Genomic DNA, 22,094 nt, shown 5'->3' on the forward strand with positions numbered 1-22,094 from the left:
GCGCTGGTAGTGTAGGCTCTAGTGCCTCCTTCTCGAATTGAGATAACAACCTGCGCTTCGGGTAACTTTTGGCTGGGTGCTCGAGTCCGTATTCCTCGGTTGCCAGGACCTCAGTCCATCTGTCAGTTAGCAGATCTTGATCAGTTTGAAGCTGCTACTGTTTTTTCTTCAGGCTTTTTGCAGTGGCTATAAGCTGGCGCTTGAAGTGCTCCTTCTGGACGGGGTCCTCAGGCACGATAAATTCTTCTTCACCGAAGCTCTCTCGTCTTCGGAAGGAGGCATGTTTTCACGCCCAATAAGCGATACTATCCTAAAGAGACTCGAAGGTCCTACCAAGGATAGAACCGCATATTGAAACACTTTTGCAAGGTGGATATCATTACATCAACATTACATAATAGATGGGGATACATACAAGAGGCATACAATGCCACACGAATACAACATCACAATACATAAGAGCATCATCCGACTACGGATGAAACACAAATAGAAACTCCAACGACATCCACCCTGCTAGCCCAGGCTGCCGACCAGGAACCTATCCCCTGATCGAAGAAGAAGCAGAAGAAGAACTCCAAAACATGCAAACATTGATCTTGCGTCATGATCATCGCATAACCTGTACCTGCAACTGTTGTTGTAGTAATCTGTGAGCCACGAGGACTCAGCAATCCCATTACCATGGGTATCAAGACTAGCAAAGCTTAATGGGAAAGGAAGGGGTAAAGTGGTGAGGCAGCAGCAGCGGCTAAGCATATATGGTGGCTAACATACGCAAATGAGAGCGAGAAGAGAGCAAACGGAATGGTCGTGAAGCTAGCAATGATCAAGAGGTGATCCTGAACTCCTACATACGTCAAGCATAACCCAAAACCGTGTTCACTTCCCAAACTCCGCCGAAAAGAGACCATCACGGCTACACACATGGCTGATGCGTTTTAATTCGTATCTGGTGTCAAGTTATCTACAACTGGACATTAACAAATTCCCATCTGCCCATAACCGCGGGCACGGCTTTCGAAAGATTATACCCTGCAGGGGTGTCCCAACTTAGCCCATGATAAGCTCTCGCGATCAACGAAGGATATACCTTCTCCCAGGAAGACCCGATCAGACTAGGAATCCCGGTTTACAAGACATTTCGACAATGGTAAAACAAGACCAGCAAAGCCGCCCGATGCGCCGACAATCCCGATAGGAGCTGCACATATCTCGTTCTCAGGGCAACACCGGATAGGTCAGCCTACGAGTAAAACCAGCCCTCGAGTTGCCCCGAGGTGGCCCCGCAGTCTGCCCGGTTCGGACTTGCACTTAGAGAAGCACTGGCCTGGGGGGGAGGCTAAAATAAAGATGACCCTTGGGTTAATTACTCCCAAGGGAAATATAGGTGGTGGTGAGGCAAATGGTAAAACCAATGTTGGGCCTTGCTGGAGGAGTTTTATTCAAAGCAAACTGTCAAGGGGGTCCCATAAATCACCCAACCGTGTAAGGAACGCAAAATCCGGGAACATAACACCGGTATGACGGAAACTAGGGCGGCAAGAGTGGAACAAAACACCAGGCATAAGGCCGAGCCTTCCACCCTTTACCAAGTATATAGATGCACTAATAATATAAGAGATATTGTGATATCCCAACATAATCTTGTCCACCATGGAGTAATCGTCAACTTCACCTGCAACTAACAACGCTATAAGAGGGGCTGAGCAAAAGCGGTAACATAGCCAAGCAACGGTTTGCTAGGAAGGGTGTAAAAGGTTAGAGGCTGACATGGCAATTTAGGGAGGCTTGAAGAGCAAATGATAGGTAGTGCAGCAAAGCGATAGAATGAAGCAACTAGCATAGCAATGATAGTAGTGAGATGCAGGGTAGCGGTCATCTTGCCTGAAATCCCGCAAGGAAGAAGAACAAGTCCATGAAGAAGATGAAGCCACGAAGACGAACCAAGCGTAGACGAACGAATCCTCGCGATCGCAACGAAACGGGAAACTATCAGAAGAAGCACACAACATGGTAAACACACCACACATATACATGACATGATGCACTACTAAGTATGATGCAAGGCAAGTCTACATGAAGCTACTCATGGCAAGAGATGATGCAAACAAGAGCAACACATCAAGGCAAGTTTAAATGAGGCCGGGAACAACATATAACAATTCCGATAAGTCCTCATATGCAAATTTCGAACTTGGTCCAGATCTGAATAAAAATTAAGTTGAAGTTGTTAAACAGCAAGTTAAGATGCAACAAGATGATCTACACGAGATTCTAGTCAAGTTACATATAAAGTTCATTTAATTCGGAGCTACGGCCTAGAAGATATGAGCAAAACAAGTTTAACATGGCATTGATGCAAAATGCATACAAACATCAAGAAAACACCTCAAAACAAGGATGCAACATGATAATATGAAACTACATGCAAAATCAAGCAAGTTCCATATAGAGCACACTCAAAACGGAGCAACAGTTCAACACACACACATGAAACAAGTTTAAAGGACAAGCTGTCCAAAACAGCAACTAGGCATATTGCAAGCATCAAAACAATACGCTACAGCATCTCAACATGAGAAAAAATGCATGTACATGATGTACAGGTAAAGCATAACAAAACATGAACACTGATCTATCTCCAGAAATCACTAGAACATGCTCAAACACACATGGCAAGATTGCAAATAATAACAGTTTCAGACTTTGCAGAAATAACATCAGGTTGCAATGTTTAGAGCTATCAAACAACATGTTACAAGAACTTATCATGACAAACAAAGGCATGGCATGAATCTACTAATTGCATAGAACAAAAGTCCCTTACTGACCATGAGCCAAAAGGGCATAGAAAATATGGTGGCAGCCATGTAAACATAGCAAGTTATATGACAGATTCATACATGGCAGAAACAACAATAAGTAGGCATGTTGTTGAGCTTGAACCACTCACCACAGAGAAATACATGGCATGACAAGGTAACCAACAGTAAGAAGACATGTTTGTGAAGCTATACATGGCAAGAGCAAGTTCATAGGGTGCATGGATCACTAGCAAAGCTCATGGCAAAACTGAACTTAATGTTAACAGGCTGACAGCAACATTATTTAGCAATTTGAGAGCAAGATTACAACAAGCTACAACAGGCTATAAATGCAACCAGAGGCATGTATAGATAGAGAATGACATTTATAACAAAACACCCTTAGTGAACATCTCCAGATTATGCATAGAATGACTTGTAGAAACAGGTTTACATAGCATCACCAAATAACAGATTCAGCCTAGCAAAACAGTAACAGCAAGTACACTACTTTACGAGCTTGATTCACTCACCACAAGTCATTGCATGACAAGATAAGCATAGCATCAGCAAGAAGACATGTTTATGAAACTAACCAAGGCAAGAACAAGTTCATAGCATGCAAGGATCAACTATAACAACATTGGCAAAATTGAATAACATGTAAACAATCTGCCAGGAAACATTTTATAGCAAAAGTAGAGCAAGCAAATGACATGGCAACACCGACGAATAACTGGCAGACACCTGGCGCATCGAATCCGGGGCGTTACACATGTAATTGTCATCCTCCGAGTCTCCAATAATTGCCCGTTCTTCAGGGCTAGCTTGCCCATCCTCCTGTCCGGCTTGCTCAGTGCTTGGTGGGCAGGATTGTTTTCGTCTTCGGCATCATCCGGAGTGCTATCGTCTCTTGTGTCGGTATCACTATTCTTGTTGTGGTGGGGTTTGGAGCGGCGCCACGCTTCTCAGGGGGATTATCGTCCTTTGCCTCATCGACATTGCTTTGTTTGGGTGTGTCCACAATATACATATCATATGATGAGGTGGTTGTCCAGCGCCCTGTGGGCGGTGGTTCCTGTTCTTCTCCGGCATCGTCGTCCATATCGTCGATGTCTTCAGAGTCAAAATCAAGCATGTCGGTTAAGTCATCGACAGCGGCTACTAAGTGGGTGGTGGGTGGGTGGCGAATTTCGTCGTCGTCCGCTTCCCACTCAAGCCGGACATAGTTCGGCCAGGAGTCTCCTGATAATTTTAACGAGGTTAGCACGATGCCCAAGGGCGAGTGCTGAAAATTTTCCGTGGAGGTAAACTCCATGATCGGTGCCCAGTCAGATCTGATGGGCATGGATGCGCGCGGTTCGGAGCCTCTGGCCAGAGACGAGTCTGAGGATCCGATGACGCAGGCCTCATTGGAGGCGAAGTCTGTATTTGGCTCTATCACTGATGAGTATGCGGTCTCCGTGGCGGGGTCTATCCACCCGTCCCCGGATGGCATAATCTGTTCCGGATTTGGAGTCGGAGCAGCTACAGGCGCGATCTCCTGGACACAGTCTGATGGCAGATCTAGGTCATGTTCATCATGAATATACGGCGCACCTTTCATGGACTTGAATCCATCGAAGATCAAGTCCCCGCGGACGTCGGCATGTAGTTCAGGCTTCCGAACCTGACCAGATGGCCAGGGGCATAGCTATCGATCTGCTCCAGATGGCCAAGTGAATCGACCCACAGTGCGAAGCCGCCGAATACGAAGATCTGTCCAGGGAGGAAAACCTCACCCTGGATCACGTCGTTGTGGATGGTTGAAGGAGCCATCAAGCCTTACCGTGACGGCACAGTGGAACTCTCAATGAAAGCACCAATGTCGGTGTCAAAACCTGCGGATCTCGGGTAGGGGGTCCCGAACTGTGCATCTAAGGCTAATGGTAATAGGAGGCGGGGGACACGATGTTTACCCAGGTTCGGGCCCTCTCCATGGAGGTAATACCCTACTTCCTGCTTGATTAATCTTGATGATATGAGTATTACAAGAGTTGATCTACCACGAGACCGTAGAGGCTAAACCCTAGAAGCTAGCCTATGATTATCATTGTTCTTGTCCTATGGAGTAAACCCTCCGGTTTATATAGATACCGGAGGGGGCTAGGGTTACACAGAGTGGGTTACAGAGAAGGTAATTTACATATCTAAATTGCCAAGCTTGCCTTCCACGCAAATGAGAGTCCCACCTGGACACGGGATGAAGTCTTCTATCTTGTATCTTCATAGTCAAACAGTCCGGCATAAGCATATAGTCCGGCCGTCCGAGGATCCCCTAATCCAGGATTCCCTCACCCGCTACTAGAAGAACAAGACGGCCCACTCCTAATGAAGATGCTGGTTTCGGTGCCTTATAAGGCGCCTAAGAAGAAGGCCAAGAAGGAGGCCAAGGGGGGCGGTCTTCGTCGCAAAGGTACTTCGGACAGGGTGTCCGAAGATTCTGAGGCCTGCTCCTCCTCCGAAAAGGACGAAGAAAAGCAGGGAAGTTGATCTCCCCCAACGAGGGGGAGAAAGAAAAGGACAGCCTCCACACGCTTTGAGGCCGAGTCACTTAAGAAGGGAAAACCCCCCTTTCCAGACGAACGCGACACCGCCACCGACAACAGCACAGAGTGGGATCCCAGGGTCCAGCCCCTGGTCAATTCGTGAGTATATAAAATTCGGACATGTTTGTATATCCATATTTACTATTAGATAGCATTGACGTATGGAGTCACGCCTTTTTGCAGCCCGGCCAAGTCCCGCACCGAGCAATCCTCATCGGAGGATTCAATAGGCTCGGATGCTATGGACAGCGGGACACCCCCGAAGGCCCCCTCCCCAAAACACGTGAACGACACTGAGGCATCGTCGCAGAGGGACCCAGGCCAAGGAGGGGGTGAAACTTCGGCGGCCGGACACACGGGAGAAAAGGCTCCCATGGACACCGACGGCGGGGGCTATCTCGAATTCGGCCCCCAGCCGGACACGATTCCGGAGACCGATACGGCTCTGGGATCAGGTAGGCAGCCTCCCTTAACAAGAGGGGGTGTGCCTGTTCTACCGGAAACCTCTGCCCAACCAGAGGTGCCGGATACCTTATAAGCAGCGCTGAAGAGCGCCTCCATCGTTGAAGAACACCGTGCCCTTATGGGTGCGCTGATTGAGAAGATTTAGTCCACTAAGAGCGGGCTGAATGAAGCCTGTATCAGCCTTATAACGGGCTTTGAGGTATGTTGTGTGGTTTCAAAGAGTGTTATAGTATAGATAGTAGCCCCTAATACACTGTTTGGTGTTGAAAGAAAGAACCGAACAGAGGATCAAATACATGTTCGCAGGAGACTCACTTTGTAGCACCTCTCCCTCTTTTTTTTTTGATAAGCAGGCGACTGCAGCGACTGCCTCCTCTCACACTGCGGAAGTCTCCGGATTGAAGCAGAGTCTGGAGTGGGCCGAAGAAGAACTTGGCCAAGTAAAGAAGCAATTGGAGATAACCAAGTTATGCAAAAACCTTGTTCGCATTCACCGCGAATGAGTAATTTAGTATGATTTTTTTTCATGATCTACTCCAGGGGCGAAGACCAAAGTCGAGGCTCTCAAGAAGGCGGTAGCCGAGGCCGAGAAGAGGGTAGCCGCAGAGCAGGCTCTTCGTGAAAAGCACGAGGCCAGGGTTATTCAAGTTCAATAAGAGCTTCAAGAAGCCGTGAAGAAGTGCGAGATCTTGGAGCATAGTCTACCGGAGAAAGAATCCAAACTCACCAACGCTCGTCAAGCCGCGCAAGATGCCCGGGGCGAAGCCCAAGGCGCCCTGCAGGAGATCCATGAGGCTAGGAAGATCGCGGCGGGTAAGGCTTTTTCTATTCAAAGCGGATATTTAAAAGGAGAAAATCACATTACTAATTTGAATTCGGATTTCTCCAGGGGTATTTGCAGAGCTGCCGCGTAGTGTATCTGATGCCGCACAATTCTATTGAGCCGAAGGAAGGAGTACTACAGAGAAGCTCTTTTGGTCGCAGTATTTGGCGTCGGAGTATCCAGTGCCCTTTGCCGATCAACTGAAGCAGCTGATCGAACTGCATAAGGCAGCTGAACTAGCCATGAAGGATTTAATTATCCGGCTATGGCCTGCCGAGCCGATTCCCAGCAGCTACTTCAGGCTCGTGAAGCGGCTTGTGAGTGCCTGCCCTCGACTTGAAGTCATCAAGTGGTCGGTCTGTATGGAAGGTGCGCGAATGGCCTTCACTCGCGCAAAGGTGCACTGGGCGAAGATGGATGCCGAAAAGCTGATGACCAAAGGACCGCCGGAGGGGAAGGAGCACCGCAAGCCCGAGTTATATTATGATAGTGTCCTGAAAGGATCCCACCTTGTAGCGGAGCAATGTGCTAAGGATATTATATTCCCATGAATACATTCATGCTATCCCATGTAGTGTTGAACAAGGTCATTTAAATGATATAATGCCTGTTATTTGAGAATTTTACCTCCTGTGCGGTTGTTTTATATATTAATTCTGAGAGTTGGCCAGTCGTCGGCTTCTGCCCCCATGTAGGAAGTATGGGGGTGTTCGGGATAAACCTGAGCACTCTTTACCCCAGTTTTGGGTCCTTGAAGGAGGTGTTCAGCGCAACGAACCAGGCAATCAGACTATAAGGCTTTATCACTCTCACTTAGCCATAGGAGTTTGACAAAAGGACGGTAGTTGCAACCCCTAGTGTTCAGAGGACCGTACTAGGGGCTCTATAGGCACCTGATCGGAAAAAAGCCGATCCATCGCACGCTGCATTAGTTATTGCATAATGCGGAAGAAATCCTTAAAGATTCTGCAACCTCTCGAACAGCTGACCAGCTCTCGCCGCATCATGACAGTCAGTTTTCGACTTCCTCTATGAAGGTGCTCGTCCGGAAGAACCGGGACACAATCGCAGTAGTTCTCCCTGTGCCGCCTTAGCCGATAAAGTGGAACGTAAGGTGGCAAAACATTGTAGCCGGGCAAACCCAACATTTGACCCCAGACATGATTCGGAGATAATGCATATAATGCTATAAGTTCGGGGTGCCGAACGACCGTGAAGGTGTCCGGACTTGCTTGTCGTATTATGGGTACAATGAAGCCCGTGAGATATTAAGATGTACCAAAGTGTACGGCTATTATTTGACAAAAAATATCAGTAAAAAGGAACAACAGGTGATCGTCATGTAAAGCCGCAGATTTGTAATTTAATAATACGTCGAAGCATATGAGTACAAGTAGTGCGATAAAAAGAAATATGACTTCAGAACCTGCTGGGAGCAGGGGAGGGAAGCTTGTGTGAGGATCCGGATGATAATCAGATGGTCATCAAGGGGAATGTCCAAGGACCCTTATGCGCTCGAACTATTTCCCTCCTTGGAATGTTCGTCCCCTTATGGGTCTGGTCGCCGTGCCACCAGTGATGTCCTATACAAAAGTGGACCTGCAAAGAAAGTGCAAAAGATGTTTGTATGCCACGAAGCAGTTAAGCCGCATTGTGTGGCCTGACCTGGCTTTGCCTCCGCTTGCCGCCGGAGTGAGTAATTGAGCTCTTGATGAGCTGGGCTTTCCTGCCGCGTAGTAGTTCGGACTCTTTTGACTGTGTCCGGGAACCTGGCTGTCGAATAAAGGTTCGATTGAAAAATGCCAGTCTGCACTTCTACTGTTAAGGCAGCGGTGTTCTCTTTATTATGGGGGGAGTGTTTGGTTTGGCCATTAACTATTATGACGCCGCGTGGACCGGGCATTTTGATCTTAAGATACGCATAATGTGGCACCGCGTTGAAATGAGCGAACGCAGTTCGTCCGAGTAGTGCATGATAACTACCGCGGAAAGGGACGATGTCAAAGATTAACTCTTCGCTTCTGAAATTATCTAGGGATCCAAAGACCACCTACAGTGTGATTGAGCTTGTACAAGACGCCTCTACACCTGGTATGACACCTTTAAAGGTGGTTTTAGTGGGTTTGATCCTTGAGGGATCGTTGCCCATCTTGCGCACTGTATCCTGACAAAGCAGGTTCAGGCTACTACCACTGTCCATAAGGACTCGTGTGAGGTGGAATCCGTCGATGATAGGGTCAAGGACTAGTGCGGCTGAGCCGCCATGACGAATATTGGTCAGACGATCCTTGCGATCAAAGGTGATCGAGTCGGACGACCATGGGTTGTATATTGGGGCCACTAGCGCCACCACGTAGTCGTCCCTAAGTGGGCGCCTCCTCTCCCGTTTGGGAATATGGGTGGCTGATACGTCTCCAACGTATCTATAATTTTTGATTGTTCCATGCTATTATATTACCTATTTTGGATGTTTATGGGCTTTATTTTACACATTTATATCAATTTTGGGACTAACCTACTAACCGGAGGCCCAACCCGTATTGCTGTTTTTTTTGCCTATTTCAGTATTTCGAAGAAAAGGAATATCAAACGGAGTCCAAACGGAATGAAACCTTCGGGAGCATGATTTTTGGAACAAACGTGATCTAGAGGACTTGGAGTGCAAGTCAAGAAGCAGCCGAGGCCTCCACTAGATAGGAGAGCGCCCCCCCTATAGGGCGCGCCCCCTATCTCGTGGGCCCCTCGGGCGTCCACCGACGTACTTCTTCCTCCTATATAAGCCTACGTACCCCGAAAACATCCAGGGGCACCTGAAACACAATTTCCACCGCCGTAACCCTCTGTATCCGCGAGATCCCATCTTGGAGCCTTTGCCGGCACTCTGCCGGAGGGGAATCAACCACGGAGGGCTTGTACATCAACACCATAGCCCTTTCGATGAGTGGTGAGTAGTTTACCATAGACCTACGGGTCCATAGTTATTAGCTAGATGGCTTCTTCTCTCTTTTTGGATCTCAATACAATGTTCTCCCCCTCTCTTGTGGAGATCTATTTGATGTAATCTTTTTTGCGGTGTGTTTGTCGAGATCCGATGAATTGTGGGTTTATGATCAAGTTTATCTATGAATAATATTTGAATCTCCTCTGAATTCTTTTATGTATGATTGAGTTATCTTTGCAAGTCTCTTCGAATTATCAGTTTGGTTTGGCCTACTAGATTGATCTTTCTTGCCATGGGAGAAGTGCTTAGCTTTGGGTTCAATCTTGCGGTGTCCTTACCCATTGACAGAAAGGGTTGCAAGGCACGTATTGTATTGTTGCCATCGAGGATAAAAAGATGGGGTTTACATCATATTGCTTTAGTTTATCCCTCTACATCATGTCATATTGCTTAATGCGTTGCTTTGTTCTTTGTGAACTTAATACTCTAGATGCATGCAGGAGTCGGTCGATGTGTGGAGTAATAGTAGTAGATGCAAGCAGGAGTCGGTCTACTTGTTGCGGACGTGATGCCTATATACATGATCATGCCAAGATAATCTCATAATTATTTGCTTTTCTATCAATTGCTCGATAGTAATTTGTTCACCCACCGTAATACTTATGCTATCTTGAGAGAAGCCTCTAGTGAAACCTATGGCCCCCGGGTCTATCTCTTATCATATTTTCTTCCAATCTACTTTTATTTGCATCATTATTTTCTGCATCTATATTATAAAATACCAAAAATATATTTATCCCATCATACTATCTCTATCAGATCTCACTTTCGCAAGTGGCCCTGAAGGGATTGACAACCCCTTTATCGCGTTGGTTGCGAGTTCTTTGTTTGTTTGTGTAGGTTCACGGGACTTGTTGACGAGCCTCCTATTGGATTGATACCTTGGTTCTCAAAAACCGAGGGAAAACTTATGCTACTGTGCTGCATCACCCTTTCCTCTTCAAGGAAAACCAACGCAAGCTCAAGACGTAGCAAGAAGGATTTCTGGCGCCGTTGTCGGGGAGGTCTTCACTCAAGTCAAGACATACCAAGTACCCATCACAAACTCATCTCCCTCGCATTTACATTATTTGCCATTTGCCTCTCGTTTTCCTCTCCCCCACTTCACCCTTGCGGTTTTATTTGCCCTCTCTTTCCCAATCTTCTTCTCCTCTCTTTTTGCTTGCCCTTTTCTGTTTGCTTGTGTGCCTATTTGACCTTATGGCTCTGCCTAAGGGTACTGACCTCCTTCTTAGAAGGATGGAGGAGATTGAATCAAATATTAGAAGCTTTATGAATTTGCAATTTGAGCATAATAATTTTTCAGAGAAGAGCTTAAAGAACAAAAAGGGTTTTTGAGTTTTATGAATAAGGAGCTTGATGATATGAATAAGGAATTTTATGGTGTGAACTCTCAAATTACCCAGCTTGAAAATGCTATAGCCAAGATTTCTGATAAGCAAGCTACCTTAGTCAATAAGATGGCTGCCAAACCAGAAAAGTTACATGAAAATAACGATGAAGATCTTAAAGTTATTGATGTGTCCCCTATTAGATCTATGTTTTGCAATATGGATCTTGATAATTATGGGACTGATGATGAGCCTACTTTACCTAGAAGGCATCCCAAGAATTCGGAGTTTTTAGATCTTGATGCTAAATTTGGTAAAAGTGGGATTGGAGAGGTCATGACTTTAAATAGTATTGAACCCACTATCTCAGATTTCAAGGAATTTGATTATGATAATTGTTCTTTAGAAGGTTGTATTCCCTTGTTGCAATCCGTTGTTAATTCTCCTCATGCTTATAGTCAAAATAAAGCTTTTACCAAACATATCGTTGATGCCTTGTTGCAATGTTATGATGAAAAACTTAATTAGGAAGTTTCTATACCTAGAAAACTAATGATGAGTGGGAACCTACTATAAAGATTAGAATTAAAGATCATGAGTGTTTTGCTCTATGTGATTTGGGTGCTAGTGTTTCCACGATTCCGAAAACTTTATGTGATATTCTAGGTTTCCATGATCTTGATGATTGCTCTTTAAATTTGCACCTTGCGGATTCCACCATTAAAAAGCCAATGGGAAGGATCAATGATGTTCTCATTGTTGCAAATAGAAATTTGGTGCCCATGGATTTTATAGTTCTCGATATAGATTGTAATCTTTCTTGCCCTATTATTCTTGGTAGACCTTTCCTTAGAACGATTGGCGCGATTATTGATATGAAGGAAGGGAATATTAGATTACAATTTCCATTAAACAAAAGCAAGGAGCACTTTCCAAGAAAGAACGTAAAATTACCTTATGAATCTATCATGCGGGCTACTTATGAATCAAGTACCAAAGATGGCACTACTTAGATCTATCTTCGCTTTTATGCCTAGCTAGGGGCGTTAAACGATAGTGCTAGTTGGGAGGAAACCCAATTTTCTTTGTGTTTTTTGTTTTTGTTCCTGTTTAGTAATAAATTTTTGCTTCTACTTTCTGTTTAGAGGTGTTTTTATCTTTTAATCAGTGTTTTTGCCAACTACAACCTATAGGATAAACTATGATGATAGTTGATTTGATTCTGCTGAAAAACAAAAACTTTGCACTCACGAGAAAAACTTCAATAAATCACAGAAACGAGATTTTGCATTGATTCTTTTTTCTTCTGATCAATAAATAAAATTTCCAGTGCTTCCTATTTTGGTAGGATTTTTACTCTTACAGAAGTTTGCGTTAGTTACAGATTGCTATAGACTATTCTGTTTTTGACAGATTCTGTTTTTCGTGTGTTGTTTTCTTATTTTGATGCATCTATGGCTAGTAAAATAATTTATAAACCATAGAGAAGTTGTAATACAGTAGGTTTAACACCAAAATAAATAAATAATGAGTTCATTACAGTACCTTATGTGGTGGTTTTGTTTTCTTTCACTAAACAGAGCTTATAAGATTTCCTGTTGAGTTTTGTGTTGTGAACTTTTCAAGTTTTGGGTAAAGCTTTTATGGACTATGGAATAAAGGGTGGCAAGAGCCTAAGCTTGGGTATGCCCAAGGCACCCCAAGATATTCAAGGATAGCCAAAATCCTAAGCTTGGGGATGCCCCGGGAAGGCATCCCCTCTTTCGTCTTCGTTCATTGGTAACTTTACTTGGAGCTATATTTTTATTCGCAACATGATATGTGTTTTGCTTGGAGCGTCGTGTATTATATTAGTCTTTGCTTTTTAGGTTACCATAATCATCCTTTCTGTACACACCTTTTGGGAGAAGCCTACTTTATTGAAATTTATTAGAATATGCTTTGTGCTTCGCTTATATCTTTTGAGCTTGATAATTTTTGCTCTAGTGCTTCACTTATATCTTTTAGAGCATGGCGGTGGATTAATTTTGAAGAAATTGCTAGTCTCTCATGCTTCACTTATATTATTTTGAGAGTCTTTTAGAACAGCATGGTATTTTCTATGGTTACAAATTTGGTCCTAGAATGATGAGCATCCAAGTTGGGTATAATAAAAACTATCTTAAAAAGTGCATTAAACACTAGGATCAATTTGTTGCTTGATAATTGTTTTTAAATATAAAGGTAGTAATGTTAGGGTCATTCTAGTGGATAATTATGAAATTGAGAAATACTTTTCTTGAAGTTGGCAAGTCCCGTAGCATGCACGTATAGTAAAAGTTGTGTGCCAAATTTGTTGCATGAGGTGCTCTTTTGATTGTCTTCCTTATGAGTGGCAGTCGGGGACGAGCGATGGATTTTTCCTACCAATCTATCCCTCTTGTGGCATGCGTAGTAGTACTTTGCTTCGAGGGCTAAGTAGACTTTTGCAATAAGTATATGAGTTCTTTATGACTAATGTGAGTCCATGGATATACGCACACTCATCCGTCCACTTAGCTAGCTTTTCTTATTACCGCGCAACTCTCACCCGTATTGAACCCATTATTTACCTTCCTCAAAACAGCCACCATACCTACCTATTACGGCATTCCCATAGCCATTCCGAGATATATTGCCATGCAACTTTCCACTGTTCCATTTATTATGGCATGTTTCATCATTGTCATATTGCTCTTTGCATGATCATGTAGTTGACATCGTATTTGTGGCAAGGCCACCTTCATAATTTTCATACATGTCGCTCTTGATTCATTGCATATCCCGGTACACCGCCGGAGGCATTCATATAGAGTCATATCTTGTTCTAGTTTTGAGTTGTAATTTTTGAGTTGTAAATCAATAAAAGTGGGATGATCTTCATTATTAGAGCATTGTCCCAGTGAGGAAAGGATGATGAAGACTATGATTCCCCCACAAGTCGGGATGAGGCTTCGGACTTTATAAAAATAAAATAGGCCAAAGAAGCCCACCAAAAAGAGAAAAAGGAAAAGAAAAAATAAAAAAAATAAAAAAAATAAAATGAGATAAAAAGAGAGAAGGGACAATTGCTACTATCTCTCTTTCCACACTTGTGCTTCAAAAAATAGCACCATGATCTTCATGATAGAGAGTCTCCTATGTTGTCACTTTCATATACTAGTGGGGATTTTTCATTATAGAACTTGGCTTGTATATTCCAATGATGGGCTTCTTCAAAATGCCCTAGGTCTTCATGAGCAAGCAAGTTGGATGCACACCCACTTAGTTTCTTTTGTTGAGCTTTCATACATTTATAGCTCTAGTGCATCCGTTGCATGGCAATCCCTACTCACTCACATTGATATCTATTGATGGGCATCTCCATAGCCCGTTGATACGCCTAGTTGATGTGAGACTATATTCTCCCTCTTTTTGTCCTTACAACCACCACCATTTACCACCATAGTGCTATGTCCATGGCTTGCGCTCATGTATTGCGTAAGAGTTGAAAAAAGCTGAAGCGCGTTAAAAAGTATGAACCAATTGCTCAGCTCGTCATCGGTTGTGTACATGATGGGAGTATTTTGTGTAATGAAAATGAAGCATGGCCTAACTATATGATCTTGTAGGGATAAGCTTTCTTTGGCTATGCTATTTTGATAGGACATGATTATTTGTTAGTATGCTTTGAAGCATTATTATTTTTATGTTTTATAAGCTTTTATCTTGAATGATTTGGATCTGAACATTCATGCCACAATAAAGAAGATTACATTAAGAATTATGCTAGGTAGCATTCCACATCAAAAATTCTCTTTTTATCATTTACCTACTCGAGGACGAGCAGGAATTAAGCTTGGGGATGCTTGATACGTCTCCAATGTATCTATAATTTTTTATTGTTCCATGCTATTATATTACCTGTTTTGGATGTTTATGGGCTTTATTTTACATATTTATATCATTTTTGGGACTAACCTACTAACCGGAGGCCCAGCCCATATTGTTGTTTTTTTTGCCTATTTCAGTATTTCAAAGAAAAGGAATATCAAACGGAGTCCAAACGGAATGAAACCTTCGGGAGCGTGATTTTTGGAACGAACGTGATCCAGAGGAGTTGGAGTGCAAGTCAAGAAGCAGCCGAGGCCTCCACGAGATAGGAGGGCGCCCCCCCTATAGGGCGCGCCCCCCTGTCTCGTGCGCCCTTGGGGCGTCCACCGACGTACTTCTTCCTCCTATATAAGCCTACGTACCCCAAAAATATCCAGGGGGCACCCAAAACACAATTTCCACCGCCATAACCTTCTGTATCCGCGAGATCCCATCTTGGAGCCTTCACCGGCACTCTGCCGGAGGGGGGATCGACCACGGAGGGCTTCTACATCAACACCATAGCCCTTTCGATGAGTTTTGAGTAGTTTATCATAGACCTACGGGTCCATAGTTATTAGCTAGATGGCTTCTTCTCTCTTTTTGGATCTCAATACAATGTTCTCCCCCTCTCTTGTGGAGATCTATTTGATGTAATCTCTTTTTGTGGTGTGTTTGTTGAGATCCGATGAATTGTGGGTTTATGATCAAGTTTATCTATGAATAATATTTGAAACTCCTCTGAATTCTTTTATGTATGATTGAGTTATCTTTGCAAGTCTCTTCGAATTATCAGTTTGGTTTGGCCTACTAGATTGATCTTTCTTGCCATGGGAGAAGTGCTTAGCTTTGGGTTCAATCTTGCAGTGTCCTTACCCAGTGACAGAAAGGGTTGCAAGGCACGTATTGTATTGTTGCCATCGAGGATAAAATGATGGGGTTTACATCGTATTGCTTGAGTTTATCCCTCTACATCATGTCATCTTGCTTAATGCGTTGGTCTGTTCTTTGTGAACTTAATACTCTAGATGCAGGCAGGAGTCGGTCGATGTGTGGAGTAATAGTAGTAGATGTAGGCAGGAGTTGGTCTACCTGTTGCGGACGCGATGCCTATATACATGATCATGCCTAGATAATCTCATAATTATTCGCTTTTCTAGCAATTGCTCGACAGTAATTTGTTCACCCACCATAATACTTATGCTATCTCGAGAGAAGCCTCTAGTGAAACCTATGGCCCCCGGGTCTATCTCTTATCATATTTGTTTCCAATCTACTTTTATTTGCATCTTTATTTTCTGCATCTATATTATAAAATACCAAAAATATATTTATCCTATCATACTATCTCTATCAGATCTTACTTTCGCAAGTGGCCGTGAAGGGATTGACAACCCCTTCATCGCGTTGGTTGCGAGTTCTTTGTTTGTTTGTGTAGGTTTGTGGGACTTGTTGAGGAGCCTCCTACTAGATTGATACCTTGGTTCTCAAAAACTGAGGGAAATACTTACGCTAGTGTGTTGCATCACCCTTTCCTCTTCAAGGAAAACCAACCCAAGCTCAAGACGTAGCAGTGGCGTGTACCATATTCACCATTTTAATTTGCTGAGGGAACCTCTTTTGGCCTCCTATCTTTGGTGGCCGGGGCTCCTCTTCATCGTCCTTGCTTTGCGACCCCTTCTCCTGAAGGAAATATGCCCTAGAGGCAATAATAAAGTTATTATTTATTTCATTATATCATGATAAATGTTTATTATTCATGCTTGAATTGTATTAACCGGAAACATAATACATGTGTGAATACATAGACAAACATAGTGTCACTAGTATGCCTCTACTTGACTAGCTTGTTTATCAAAGATGGTTACGTTTCCTAGCCATGGACAAAAGAGTTGTCATTTGATTAACGGGATCACATCATTGGGACAATGATGTGATTGACTTGACCCATTCCGTTAGCTTAGCACTTGATCGTTTAGTATGTTGCTATTGCTTTCTTCGTGACTTATACATGTTCCTATAACTATGAGATTATGCAACTCCCATTTACTGGAGGAACACTTTGGGTGCTATCAAATGTCACAACGTAACTGGGTGATTATAAACGAGTACTACAGGTGTCTCCAAAGGTACATGTTGGGTTGGCGTATTTCGAGATTAGGTTTTGTCACTCCGATTGTCGAAGAGGTATCTCTGGGCCCTCTCGGTAATGCACATCACTGTAAGCCTTGCAAGCAATGTGGCCAATGAGTTGGTTACGGAATGATGCATTATGTTACGAGTAAAGAGACTTGCCAGTAACGAGATTGAACTAGGTATTGGATACCGATGATCGAATCTCGGGCAAGTAACATACCGATGACAAAGGGAACAAAGTATGTTGTTATGCGGTTTGACCGATAAAGATCTTCGTAGAATATGTAGGAGCCAATATGGGCATCCAGGTTCCGCTATTCGTTATTGACCAAGAATTGTTCTAGGTCATGTCTACATAGTTCTCGAACGCGTAGGGTCCGCACGCTTAAGGTTTCGATGACAGTTATATTATGAGTTTATGAGTTTTGATGTGCCGAAGGAGTTCGGAGTTCCGGATGAGATCGGGGACATGACGAGGAGTCTCGAAATGGTAGAGATGTAAAGATCGATATATTGGACGACTATATTCGGACTTCGGAAAGGTTCCGAGTGATTCGGGTATTTTTTGGAGTACCGGAGAGTTACGGGAATTCGCCGGGGAGTATATGGGCCTTATTGGGCCATACGGGAATAGAGGAGAGAGGCCAAAAGGAAGGAGGCCTGCGCCCCCCTTCTGGTCCAAATTGGACAAGGGGGCCGGCCCCCTTTTTCTTCTCCCTCTCCTCCTCTTTTCTTCTCCAACAAGGAAAGGAGGAGTCCTACTCCCGGTGGGAGTAGGACTCCCCCCTTGGTGCGCCTCCTCCATAGGCCGGCCACCTCCCCCCTTGCTCCTATATATATGGGGGCAGGGGGGCACCCCAAAGACACAAACAACAATTGATCCTTGAGATCTAATAGCCGTGTGCGGTGCCCCCCTCCACCATAGTCCTCCTCGATAATATTGTAGCGGTGCTTAGGCGAAGCCCTACGACGATAGAACATCAAGATCGTCACCATGCCGTCGTGCTGACGGAACTCTCCCTCGACACTCGGCTGGATCGGAGTTCGAGGGACGTCATCGAGCTGAACGTGTGCTAGAACTCGGAGGTGCCATAGTTTCGGTGCTTGATCGGTCAGGCCGTGAAGACGTACGACTACATCAACCGTGTTGTTCTAATGCTTCCGCTTTCGGTCTACAAGGGTATGTAGATTACACTCTCCCCTCTCGTTGCTATGCATCACCATGATCTTGCGTGTGCGTAGGAAATTTTTGAAATTACTACGTTCCCCAGAGTGGCATCCGAGCCTAGGTTTTATGCGTTGATGTTATTTGCACGAGTAGAACACAAGTGAGTTGTGGGCGATACAAGTCATACTGCTTACCAACATGTCATACTTTGGTTCAGCGGTATTGTTGGATGAAGCGGCCCGGACCGACATTACGCGTACACTTATGTGAGACTGGTTTTACCATCGTGCTTCGCACATAGGTGACTAGCGGGTGTCAGTTTCTCCAACTTTAGTTGAACCGAGTGTGGCTACGCCCGATCCTTGAGAAGGTTAAAACAGCACTAACTTGACGAACTATCGTTGTGGTTTTGATGCGTAGGTAAGAACGGTTCTTGCTCAGCCCGTAGCAGCCACGTAAAATTTGCAACAACAAAGTAGAGGACGTCTAACTTGTTTTTGCAGGGCATGTTGTGATGTGACATGGTCAAGACGTGATGAGATATAAATTGTTGTATGAGATGATCATGTTTTGTTAAAGTTATCGGCAACTGGCAGAAGCCCTATGGTTGTCTCTTTGTTGCATAAGATGCAAGTGCCAAATAATTGCTTTACTTTATCGCTATACGATAGCAATAGTTGCAAGAGCAATAGTTGGCGAGACGACCATGTGACGACACATTGATATAGATCAAGATGATTTTCACATCCCTAGCTTCAGGCATTGCTCTAGGTTAGCTTCATGTGTGCATCATGTTTAAATTTTTGAAACCTGAACTGAGGAATTTTGGAAGCCTCAAAAACTTAAATAAAAGAAGGGCAAAAACCCTAAAAATCTCATTCATTGCTCCAAAATGCTCTTCTTAAATGTTTGATAATTTTTGGTAAGGGTTCTGGTCCCAACCAAAATATTGAACATTTTTAAGGATTTATTTTTGGGACTTTGAATTTAAATCATTAGCTATTTGAATTTGAATTATATTCATATAACTAGAATATAATTTCAAATACCCCTGAAATATTTTATGAGCTTTTGGAAAAGTCCATATAGCAAAATAAAAATATTCAGAGGAGCTTTTGGCATTGTTTGAATTATTTTAAATTCAAAACAGTGGCAAAAGATTAAATAAAAAAATAAAACAGAACAGAATTAAATAAAAAAGAACAGAAACTTACCTGGACCTACCTGTCCAGCCCAGCCGGCCCAGCTCCCCCACCTGGCCGGCCCAGCCCACCTCCTCCCCCTTGTCATCTTCCTCCCCTCGCACCGAAGCAGCTCGGTGGCGAGCGCCGATGCCGCCTCGGCCACCTCCTGCTTCCACCGAGGCGTTCCCGAGCCTCCCCCTCACGCCTCGTGTCCCCTCGCCCCTCTTCCTCCCTCGCTGCTCCCTCTCTCTTCCCCGAACACTCTCCCCCTCCTCTGTTCCCTCCCCGAACGGAGCCGCCGCCACCGACGAGAGCCACCGTGGCTACCGGCCACCCCACGGCTCACCGACGCCCCAGGAAGCTCCGCCGGTCCTCCCTCTACCTCCTCAACGAGCCACGAGGCCCCAGACGTGCCGCAACACCGCCCTCGATGTCTTCTTCAACCTCGGGACCGCCGGCCATCTTCGTCAAATTCGTCGGCTCCGGTGCCTCCCCGAGCTCCCCGAGGCCACCGTCGCAACCCCTGTGAGCTCCACTCCGTTTCCCCTCCTTCATTTTGCTCGTTCCCGTGCCGTAGCACCCCCGGCCACATTCCCGAGCACCGCCGTCCGCCATGGCCGCGTAGCTCTCCTGACCCGAGCCCCTCTGCTCGAACCCGTGGCACCAGCGCGCTTCTGGTGGCCCGCGGATGCCGTCTGGACCATCAGTTTCTCTCCTAGCGCGCCGCAGCCCAACCCCGCACATGGCCGAGCTCCGGCCGCCGCCTCGGGCTCCACTCCGGCGAACCCCGGCCACCCCCGCACCTCCCGTTGGCCCCCCTAGATGCGCACGGGCGCGGGCTACCTCCTGGTGCCCTTGGCGCGTCGATCCGATGCCCCTAGCGCAAGTCCGGCGTCCCCCGCCGTGCTCTGTGGTCGTCGCCGGCTACACTCCGGCGAGAGCTGATGTGGCCGGTCATTAGGGCCTAACCACCCCCGCTAACCCAGGCCTTGGCCACTGACTGTGGGCCCCACGCCCTTAACTAACCACGGTTAACCCCCTGTTTAGTTTAAGTTAACCACAGTGGCCCCACGCGTCGGAATTGACCTAGCTGACGTGGCCGTTGACCGGTCCCACCTGTCAGTGAGTTAAAACAACCCTGTGTCACTGACGTGTGGCCCCCACACGTCAGGTTTGACCAGCAGCAGCGTCTGTTGACCTGCTGACGTCACGGTGACGCACTGCTGACGTAATAAATGTTTCTGGAATTTAAATAATTCTTAAATGATTTATTAAATTCCAGAAAATTGTATAAACTTCAATAAATCATAGAAAATTAACCGTAACTCCAAATTAAATAATTTATATATGAAAAATTATCAGAAAAATTCAAGGAATCCATCTGTACCATTTTCATGCATGTTAGAACAACTTATAGCTGCTGTTTAGCACAAATCAAATAAAGGGCATTTAAATATCCACATATGGAGTTTGAATTTGAATCTTGGATTCAAACCAACTTCATTTAATCTGGTTTTAGTTGCATTAGCTCAAAACACATTCATTTTGCCATGTCATGATCATACATCATATTGTGCATTGCATTGATTGTGTTCCCTTCTGTGTTGCCGGTATTTGTCCCCTCTCGATAGACGTGATACCGATGATGTGATCGTTGACACTGATGAAGACTCAATGTTATCTTCAGAAGTGCCAGGCAAGCAAAACCCCCTTGTTCATTCCGATACAATCCTACTCTCTCGCTCCTGCTCTCTTTTACTGCATTAGGACAACACCGATTCATCTGTTACTTGCTGCGGTAGCTGAACCCCTTTATCCTTTGCATGACCTGTCATTGCCACAGTAAATAGATGAAACCCACTAGCATGAGTAGGAGTTGTTTGAGCCCTGTTGTGCCTACTCATTCATGTTTGTTTGTCATGCCTGCTACTGCTTAGAGTTGAGTCAGGTCTGATTCATCGGGGATGAATCAGAGGTGTGTGAACATGTCCTACTGTGTGTGAGCTAAGTGTGTGAACACGATTTGGTAAAGGTAGCGGTGAGAGGCCATGTAGGAGTACATGGTGGGTTGTCTCATTGCAGCCGTCCTCAGGAACTGAGTTCTGTGTTTGTGATCCATGATTCAGCTACTACCACGCATTGGGCCCGAAACCAATGGACCCTCTCGGCTTCTTGATCACCCTTGTCCTCTGTCCAGGAGTTGCAAGTAGTTTCTGGTGTTTGTAGTATGCTGGAGGCCGTGCGCAGCGCTGACCGTAGGGGTGGGCTGTGATGCGGTAGGCACGTGGCACGGTGTACCGGGCGCCCGTTTGGTGTCTCGGGAACCCTGTTCACATCGTTTGGGGCTGTGAGCGAAACTCCGGCCGGATCTCCTCATGGATGGAACCCGAATAGGCGATAAACCTGGACTAGAGACTTGAGTGTTTAGGCAGGCCGTGGCCGACACCCACGTTGGGCTTCCGCTTGAAGGTTGCCGAGTACATGTCGTGTAAACGGCGGTAAGTGGTGAGAGCGTGTGTGAAGAAGTACACCCCTGCAGGGTTAACATCATCTATTCGAATAGCCGTGTCCGCGGAAAAGGACTTCTGGGTTGCTTATATCAGTTCATAGACAAGTGAAAGTGGATACTCTAAAATACGCAAGATAAGCGTGAGTGCTATGGATGGCGTTCTCGTAGGGAGACGGGAGCGGTTCCATAGTGGTGTATTGATATGGTGAATA

The sequence above is a fragment of the Triticum aestivum genome, chromosome 5B (assembly GCF_018294505.1).
Source record: "Triticum aestivum cultivar Chinese Spring chromosome 5B, IWGSC CS RefSeq v2.1, whole genome shotgun sequence".
Lineage (NCBI taxonomy): Eukaryota > Viridiplantae > Streptophyta > Magnoliopsida > Poales > Poaceae > Triticum > Triticum aestivum.